Source organism: Zalophus californianus, chromosome 1 (genome assembly GCF_009762305.2).
Source record: "Zalophus californianus isolate mZalCal1 chromosome 1, mZalCal1.pri.v2, whole genome shotgun sequence".
NCBI lineage: Eukaryota > Metazoa > Chordata > Mammalia > Carnivora > Otariidae > Zalophus > Zalophus californianus.
In genome coordinates this window covers 78390439-78399137 of record NC_045595.1, presented here as the reverse complement: position 1 = coordinate 78399137, position 8699 = coordinate 78390439, and positions in this window count along the sequence as shown.

The following is an 8699-nucleotide window of genomic DNA, read 5'->3' as shown; positions in this document are numbered from 1 at the left end:
ACTTTAGAGATGAGAAAACAGACTTGTAAGAAATGAAGCAAATTATTCAAGATAATTTGCTTAGCCTCTAAGCTATAAGAAATGGTTTTATAGTACACTGCAGTGGTCAGTGGAAAGAAATGTTAAGGAAAGACTATTATAGGCTTAGTAGTATATATATACATAGATACATAATAACAGAATAATCAGATCATTGTGAAATATATAACACCCTTTGCCCTAAAACTCCCTCAAGGCTTACCTGTGTTTTTCTTTTGTCATATTGCTGGATTTGAACAAAAAATAGTTTCAAAGAACATCTACTTAAATCATCACCCTGTTTCAAAGAGTGTGTTCTAAAAGTAGAATAAAAAGCAGAAGAAGGAGAGCATATACTTTCACAAGTTCAAGACCACATCATCAGCTTATGAACTATCAGAAAGGGGAAGAACAAGTTTCATGGTGTGTGGTGATGCCATATCCTGATTTTACAGTGCATTAAAATTAAGAATAACAAATACAACAGTTTTGGGGAACTAATGAACAAGTGGTCAAGATTCACTGTAATGGAATGATTCCTGCACTTGTATTTCTTAGGAAGAAAGGAAGAAAATGTCCTTTCTTCTTATATCCTAGGCTGAGTTCCTCTTTTAGGGTTACTACTTCTTACCTTTGAAAAGGATTATGATCTAGTATGTAAAGTTCAGGCTGTCTCAATCACTTTCATTTCATTTATAGTTAAAATAAGATTCTAGGATCACCTGGCTGGTTCAGTCAGAAGAGCACGCGAGGCTTGATCTCAGGGTTGTAAGTTCGAGCCCCACGTTGGGTGTAGAGATTACTTAAAAATAAAATCTTTAAAAAAATTTTTTTAAATAGATAAATAAAATAAGATTCCAGGGTTTCTCAGTGTCAACACTATTAATGTTCTGGGCTGGGTAAATCTTTGTTGTGTTCTGCATCGTAGGAAGTTGAACAGCATCCCTGACTTCTACCCACTAGATGCCAGTAGCACCTATATCTACCTCATCCTGCCCTTGCCCCTTCCCAGGTTGTGACAACCAAAAATATCTCCAGACTTTGCCAAATGTCCCCTAGGGGGCAAACTCATCCCCAGTTGAGAACTTACTGTGTGCTACCTCCCATTGTCAGAAAATTTGAACTTCGCTGCTAAAATGATTTTCTAGATTTAGAAACTTCTTACTGGCATGTTTTAGCACCTTAATAGAGAATAGAGAAAAATGTGGAGATTATTCATAACAAATGATGTTTAATCCACTTCTACCCTAAGCAATTTAATTGAATGAAAAATTGTTTTCTTCAAAATGCAGAAAAAAAAATTCTTCAAGCACGACATCTCAAGTAACAGACTTCTCACAAACTGTCCAAGAGAGACAGAAATGAACATACCAAGAAATAAGAGGATTTTTTACAAAAGTTGCTGCAAAGAAAAAAAAAAGCACACTTACTAATTGTCAGCCACCTACAATTCTTTTGTTTGGCATAAATCCCCAAAAATGTAGCAAAGGAAAAATAAGGATACACAGGTCGCTGAGAATGTATCTGAATATCTTGTAACATTTGTTGCCTTTAATGGATATCTCTGAGTACAGAGCCAATGTATTTGAATTTGTAATTCTATACGTTCTCCTGCCTTGCCCATCTAATATTCTGTTACTCAGTGGAAATGTTACAACATAAAACAATTCGTGTTTCTGGAATAGAGCAGCAGTTAAATAACCTAATCACGTTGAAAGGACTCTAAAAAGGTTTATCTTCCCAGGTTGTGGACCGCTACTGCCAACATCATGAAATCAGGAGAGCAAAAACGATCTGCTTTACTTAATGGAGTTTAGCTGCTCAGTGATGATAAATTAGCAGTGAGCTGTTAATGTGCCTACATGACCCATGACTAGTTAGCAAAGTGTTTACTTCAGAAATAAAAGCCCAAGTCAGTGGAACATTTACATTTACAGGTCATTAGGAATGATAAATGAAAAACCTGCCTGACTCCTACCTAGCCTTGACTGAAGACACTCATTGACTATGGGATATAAGTGCGTTATCAGACAGTCTATCACATAAAACAGGTGTGTAGTTTAGAGGGTTCTCACTAATATGGTGCCACCTAGGGAAACAAGATGTGGAACAAAGTAGTGAAGTAAAAATGAGAATTCTTTCTTTAAGTTTCCTCTGAACACCTTTCTATTTAAAACATTTCCTCACTTGTCCTTAGGAGTTATCCCCTGGTCATACTGAATGAGAGCTGTATACATATATGTATCCAGAACATGGAGCTTGCAACCATATTTAGTCAAACAACAAACAGATTCAGGCAGAATATAGAGCATTATGCTATTTCACCCTGTATACATTAGTAAGTCACCATTTAATATGAACACTGTTTGCTCTGAAATGTGAATGATAACTGAAGAGACGTTTGGTCTTATTATAGTAACACACGGCAGCTCTGGAGGTCAAAAGTTGGATGATTTCATTCCTCTGGAACATAAATGTAAAGCAAAACACAAAACACCTTCTGGGACCCCCCAAAACCAAACCCTACAAATGGTCCCTTAGGTTCTCCACTGGTCTGCATACTCTTGTGATGTTCATAGTTCTTATCAAGTTTGGTTATCTGATTTCGCATACCTTTGTCGAGTTGAAAGAGCAATCTAGGAACAGGTTGAAGGAAGAAGGCATACATGAAGAGGTAAAAGTTGGGTGAGCAGAAGGAAGTGTGTTGTTGGGAATAAGAGTTAATTTGCTGTCGTGCTGGGAACAAAGACCAAAATCTCCAAGGTAGTTGCCTGTCTATGCTGGATATTATGCCATGGTACCATAATAGGTGATTATAACTATCCATAGAGTTCTGGATTGGGTGGTCCCTCAAAGTCCACCCTAGCCCTCCTTCCAGACTTCCAGCCCCTTTACCTATTATTCCCATCAAGTGCTTGTCTATGTTTTAACACCCATGGGGAATGGTGATGTGTTATATTCTGGCTTGCCTTGCCTTCTGCGTTTTCATCTAAATTGAGAAAGAGTAAGATAAGCCTGCGGATAGAATCTGATGGCACACTACAAGAAATAGCTCCTCAGGATGACACCCCCCTCCATTAGTCAACTTAACACACATTATATTGTCTGATACTCCCGGCTGCACCATTTCTCCAATGTACCAGTTTAGCAACCATAACAATAAAGAAAATAAGGTTAACATGAGATACTTACTCTCAGGGAACTCATGCTGACTGTAAGTTTCCCACTATCTCTTTTAGGGATCCATGACTGTCTCTTTAGGAATACCTTCTGGAAATTTCCAGGTTGATTTTAAGTTCACAAATCAGAGGTCACTTTCTTCAATCTCTTCTGAAATCAAGAATAAAAAATGATACATTTTAGAAAAGCTTTCATCAAAAATTGAAGTGAGAAAGTGTCCCACGAGGTCAGCCTCACCTGTGTGGAAAATTCACTTACCAGGGCTGCCTCATCCCCTCACCATGCCATTTATAGGAAGTAATTTTGTAGAACAGTGGTTTTCAACGGACAGTCCCCAGACCTACTAGAAATGTGGAATCTTGGGCCCCACTCAAGACCTCCATACTAAATCAGAGTTTCTGGAGGGTGGGGCCCAGCAATCTGTGGTGTAACAGCCCCCTAGGTAATCCTGGTGCTCATTGAAATTTGAGAACCACCGCTGTAGAAACTAAAATAGAGCTGGGATTACAATGCTCACCCTGCCAGGGCTCCTAACTTAATAATAATGATGATGGTGACAATGATAAATTTAATGGATAAGCCTCTAGGAACACTTACTGTGCCCTTAAACCCTGTGCATCATACTTTAGGCACTGATTTACTTGACTCTCTCTCACAAGTGCCCAAGGAGGTACTGTTATTCCCATTTTATAGATGAGAGAATGGAATTAAGGAAAATTAAGCCATCTGCCTAGGGTCAGCCATTAAGTTGCCAAGTTGGGATAACTGCTCATGTCTAGTTGATAACACACACACTTACACAGCCCAAACAAAAGCCCTCACTCTTCACTATCGTGTGTGCCATGCTGCCTTCCAGACTCAAGGAGAAACAAAATCTTCCAATTTAAATCTCCTCAAGCCTCCCTCCCTTTTCACCACCACTTCTTCAAACTGCCTCTGCCCCAAGGACCACATCAGGAAATACTCCCGATGGCCCACCTTCTCGGCAGCCCATTATCTTCTGACTCTTCAGAAGTGTCCTGTCCTCCCTTCCAAGACCCACTGGAGCCCTACAGACATACTCCCCAGGACAATTGAAACTAGTTTTCTTCTTAGGTGTACTTCAATTCTTCATCCTTTCCTTATGTACAAAAATGGGCCACTATCATAATTATAAACTACGGTTTGGGGGCTGGAAGAGACTTTACTGGATATGGCCTACATCTGGGCGACTCAGAGTGTAGTACTTAGACCAGCAGCATCAGCCTCATTCCAGATGCTTGTTGGAAGCGCAGAATCTCGCTCACCACCCAGTCTGCTGAATCAAAATCTGCATTCTAACAAGATTCTTAGGTGATTGCATTCACATTGAATTTAAGAGGCATTACTTTATCTAGACCTTCCCCCCCTCGTATTACCTGAGAAAACTAAGCCCCCGGGAAATTGAATGGTCTAGCCAAGGTCACAAATTTAGTTAATCTGGAACTGATCCCCCGTTGAAAATGCTTGCAGCTTTCAACTATGTGCCATAAAACTAATGCTGCGGTTGCCAGTTGCAATCACTGAGTTTCTTACGTTGTGCACTTGTGCTAAGGATCGCTCTACATGGGTGACCTCATCTACTCCTTTACCACATTCTGTGAGTTCAGTAATATCATTACCTCTATTTTTTTTTCTGGCAGGGCACCCCAGAACTAGAGAGGTTTAAGTACTCGCCCCAAATCATGCAACTTCCAAGTAGTGAATCAGAGATTAGAACCCAAGCGGTCTTTGAAATCAGGCTTGTAGCTACTGGCCTGAAAGTATACCTTTATCTTTTCCTCTGACTCTATGACTCTAAAAGCTTCTGTCATCTATCTATCTATCTATCTATCTATCTATCTATCTATCTATCATCTATCTATCTATCATCTATCTATCTGTGTTTGGCGATCAAAGAGTGTGTAAGATGGAGTCATTGTGCTTGATGTCTCTTTTCCTTTCTTTCATCTTGGCAATAACAATTCTGTTCAAAGCTGTATAGAAAAGGAAGCAAAAGGTCCCTTACTATTTACCCCACCTTCTCATCCCTTACAGCTCAGGTGTCCTACGCTTCAGGTCTTTCTTCCCAGTCACCTCCCCCATCACCTCAGGAGTCTGGCTTAGCAATCACTGCAACTCAGAGATATGAAATGCCTGACTATTGAGGTGGAATGGCAAGAAGGCTGTTGATCTCTCTCCCCTGAAGCACTCAAGTGTTAAAGAAAAAAATGTGTTTAAGAACAGTTACTATAGAACCATACCTTAGATAAATGAGTTGTTTGTGTGCTTTCTTGAAAACTTAGCATTTAAGAGATTGTTTCCAGTAGAAACTTTTGCATTCTATTCAACATAACATCTGAAATGCAACCTGAGAGTAAAATGAATACAGCCTTTGTTATGTTCCAATATAATTATAAAAGTCTCACTTCTCTATAGCACCTTTAAAAGTCAATGGTTCACAATAAATTTTTTCTTGCAATAAGCCAGTATAGTCTCCTCGCCCTATGCATACATATATTTGACAAGCAACAGTCATATGAGAAAAGCCCAGATTTATAAAAACACCTACAGGTGAACATGCTATAATTTTTAAAAACTTAAATTTGAGTTAACCATTAAGTATTACTAAAGTAGTATTCCATTTACACAAAAGCAAATTTTTACACAGCTTTTCAGAATCTGGCTACTATATATAGTAAGATGAACTGCATTTATTTTTGTTTTGTAAGGATTACTGTGGATCTAGACAGAAAGCAAATACTTAGAAATTGTTGCTAGGTCTGTCACCAGTAATACAATTGCACAGATTTGTAATATCTCCAAAGGAAAATAGTCTAGAATTTTATTTATATCTGGAAATAAACTCAATCTGTTTATCCATGTTCTCCATAAAGAATATTACTTATACATTCACATATACACACACACACAGAGTATTTGATTCCAAGTATCTTCCATCAGACTCTAAGATCCATACGGTAGGAGGGCTGCCTTATTCATGCTTTAATTGCTCTTATTATGATAACACTTTTTGTCCTAATAAATGTTCACTGAGCTGAATACCACACCTTAACCACAGATATCTAGAATTTTTGTTGTGAACTTTATTTAATGGGGAATGGAAAAGATTTGTATTTTTTGTGGGACTATAATTTTCAATCTCCTGATTTTTGTGATTTTCAAGAGCTGGCCATAATGCTGTATAGTTCTCTGATTTTATTTCTTTGGTACAAAAAGCAAAATGAATGAATTGTGATTGAGCCATGGAGCCCAGTTGCTTGCATATGTAATAGGAGTTCTAAATTACCGCATAAACACAGCTGCAGTTTTTCAGTCTGAAGGCTTCGAGAAGCATGCCGACTGGTGAGTGGGGGTATTCAGAGCTCTAAATTTAAGAGCATTATTATGAGCTGCGATAGACAATCAGCCCGCCTTATTTAAATCTCTGGGCAACTGTAGAACTAGAGTATGGCTTGCTTAAACATTCAGGTTTCTTATATATGCCCAAATCTGAGCAAGCAAGTTTAGCTCCTAGCTTATCAACTGACAAATTGTACTTTATGGCATGTCATTGGGTGCTGCATTTCTGAAGTTACCAGAAGGTTAATAGCTTTGAAACAGTTTATATTTAAATAATTTCTTTGTAAAAGTTATTTCAAAGTTCAGACAAATTGATATAAATCCTACTTTTTTTTGTAAGGCAGGTAGACCCACACAGGAAAGTAGATGGAAATTTATTTACATATGCACACACATAAACACACACACGCATTCATACTGAAAAATTTGTGCCTGAATTTTAGGTTGGAAAGTAAGGAAGAGGGGCATCTGGGTGGATCAGGTGGTTAAGGGACTGCCTTTGGCTCAGGTCATGATCCCAGGGTCCCAGGATTGAGTCCAGCATCGGGCTCCCTGCTCTGCGGGAAGCCTGCCTCTCCCTCGCCCTCTGCCACTCCTTCTCCCTCTGCCGCTCCCCCTGCTTGTGCTCTCCTGCTCTCTCTCTGTCAAATAAATAAATAAAATCTTAAAAAAAAAGAAAAGCAAGGAAGAAAGATAAATTTTAAAATATAATTTATTGCTAATTTTCAAACCGTCCTTATGTGAGGACAAAAGATACTTCTAAAAAATAGTCACCCTGTTTGCTAAATTTGTTATTTAAATTAATTTAACAAGAAACATGTTTCATGATTTAAGTGGTGCTTTCATTAAATTTATATTTTCAATGCCTTGTCTTTAATATTTTTTAGGAGGCCTTTAACACAATTAACCACTTATTCACGGAAAACAGGTAGAATCTTCTCACGCCAACAGTTCTTTGAACTATTCAGTTATAATAAATCAAATCAGGAAGGTTTTACAGAAAAATCACTGGACTCTCATACTAACTCATTAATTCAACAGAAAATTGGAAGTATAGTCAAAGTTATCATTTGGCCTTTTTTTTTTTTTTTTTTAATGGCTGGCTAGATTTATGAAGAGCCTACGGACAAAAGTCAGGACTGGATAACCTGGTTATAAATTATCTATTTTGTGGTGTAACCTTGGCAAATTGTAGATCCAAGTTCTTTTCCTGGGAGTAACCAATGCTTTTATAGGTTATCTTCTTACCATCACTTCAAGAAATTCAGCCTAAACTTTGGAGTGAACCTGAAAAACATTGAACAATAAGTCCTATTTTATCCAACAGACAAACAAAACCAGAATAGGGGACCTTCCCTTCACCCCAACTGTCTAAAATCAGACGGATTAGGGGGGAGGGTGATCATACTGCTGAATAATTCCTGATTGTTCTACTCACCATTAATAATGTTTGCTATTAAGAATTATTTTTAATTGAAGAAGTGGTTTTTTGTATTCTTTTAAAAAGAAAGTATACTTAATCCCAATGTTTTCCAAACCACGTTGTTAATTCAAACAACCATAAGAAGTTTACATTTTTCCACTCTTCTAATATTTTTTATTTTCCGCAAAACAAATGCATCAAGTAAAGAGCCAGCAAAACATCACACTGACTGCAGTTAATCCAGCTTTAGCAAAGAGAATCACTGTAGGAAAGAACTGTACGTGTCTTTAGCGAAATGCATTTGTTTGTAGCAAAACAAATATAATCAAGTCTTTTGACAAATGAGCGGTTAGAAAAGCCCTCATTGCACCACTTCCCCAGTGTACATTGAGTCGTAGTACTCTAGAACTAGAAGACATTATAGAAGTCACCTGGGAGGAACCCTCTTGTTTGACAGATGAGGGAAGCAGATTTAAAAGGTGGAAACCACTGACCTCAAACTGTTGCAAGCCTTTACAAGTGCAAAATTACACCTGTGTCTAATTCTGTGTTTGTGGAAATGTGGGCTGTCCCTCAATATCCTTTTCTCCTTACTCCAAGTACTAGAATTTCTACCCGCACACACAGCTATCTGGAATGGAAACTATGTTTCCTAGCATCCCTTAGCACCTTCTCTGGAACAGGTGAATAAATCTGGGTAGCGGACGTAAATAACACA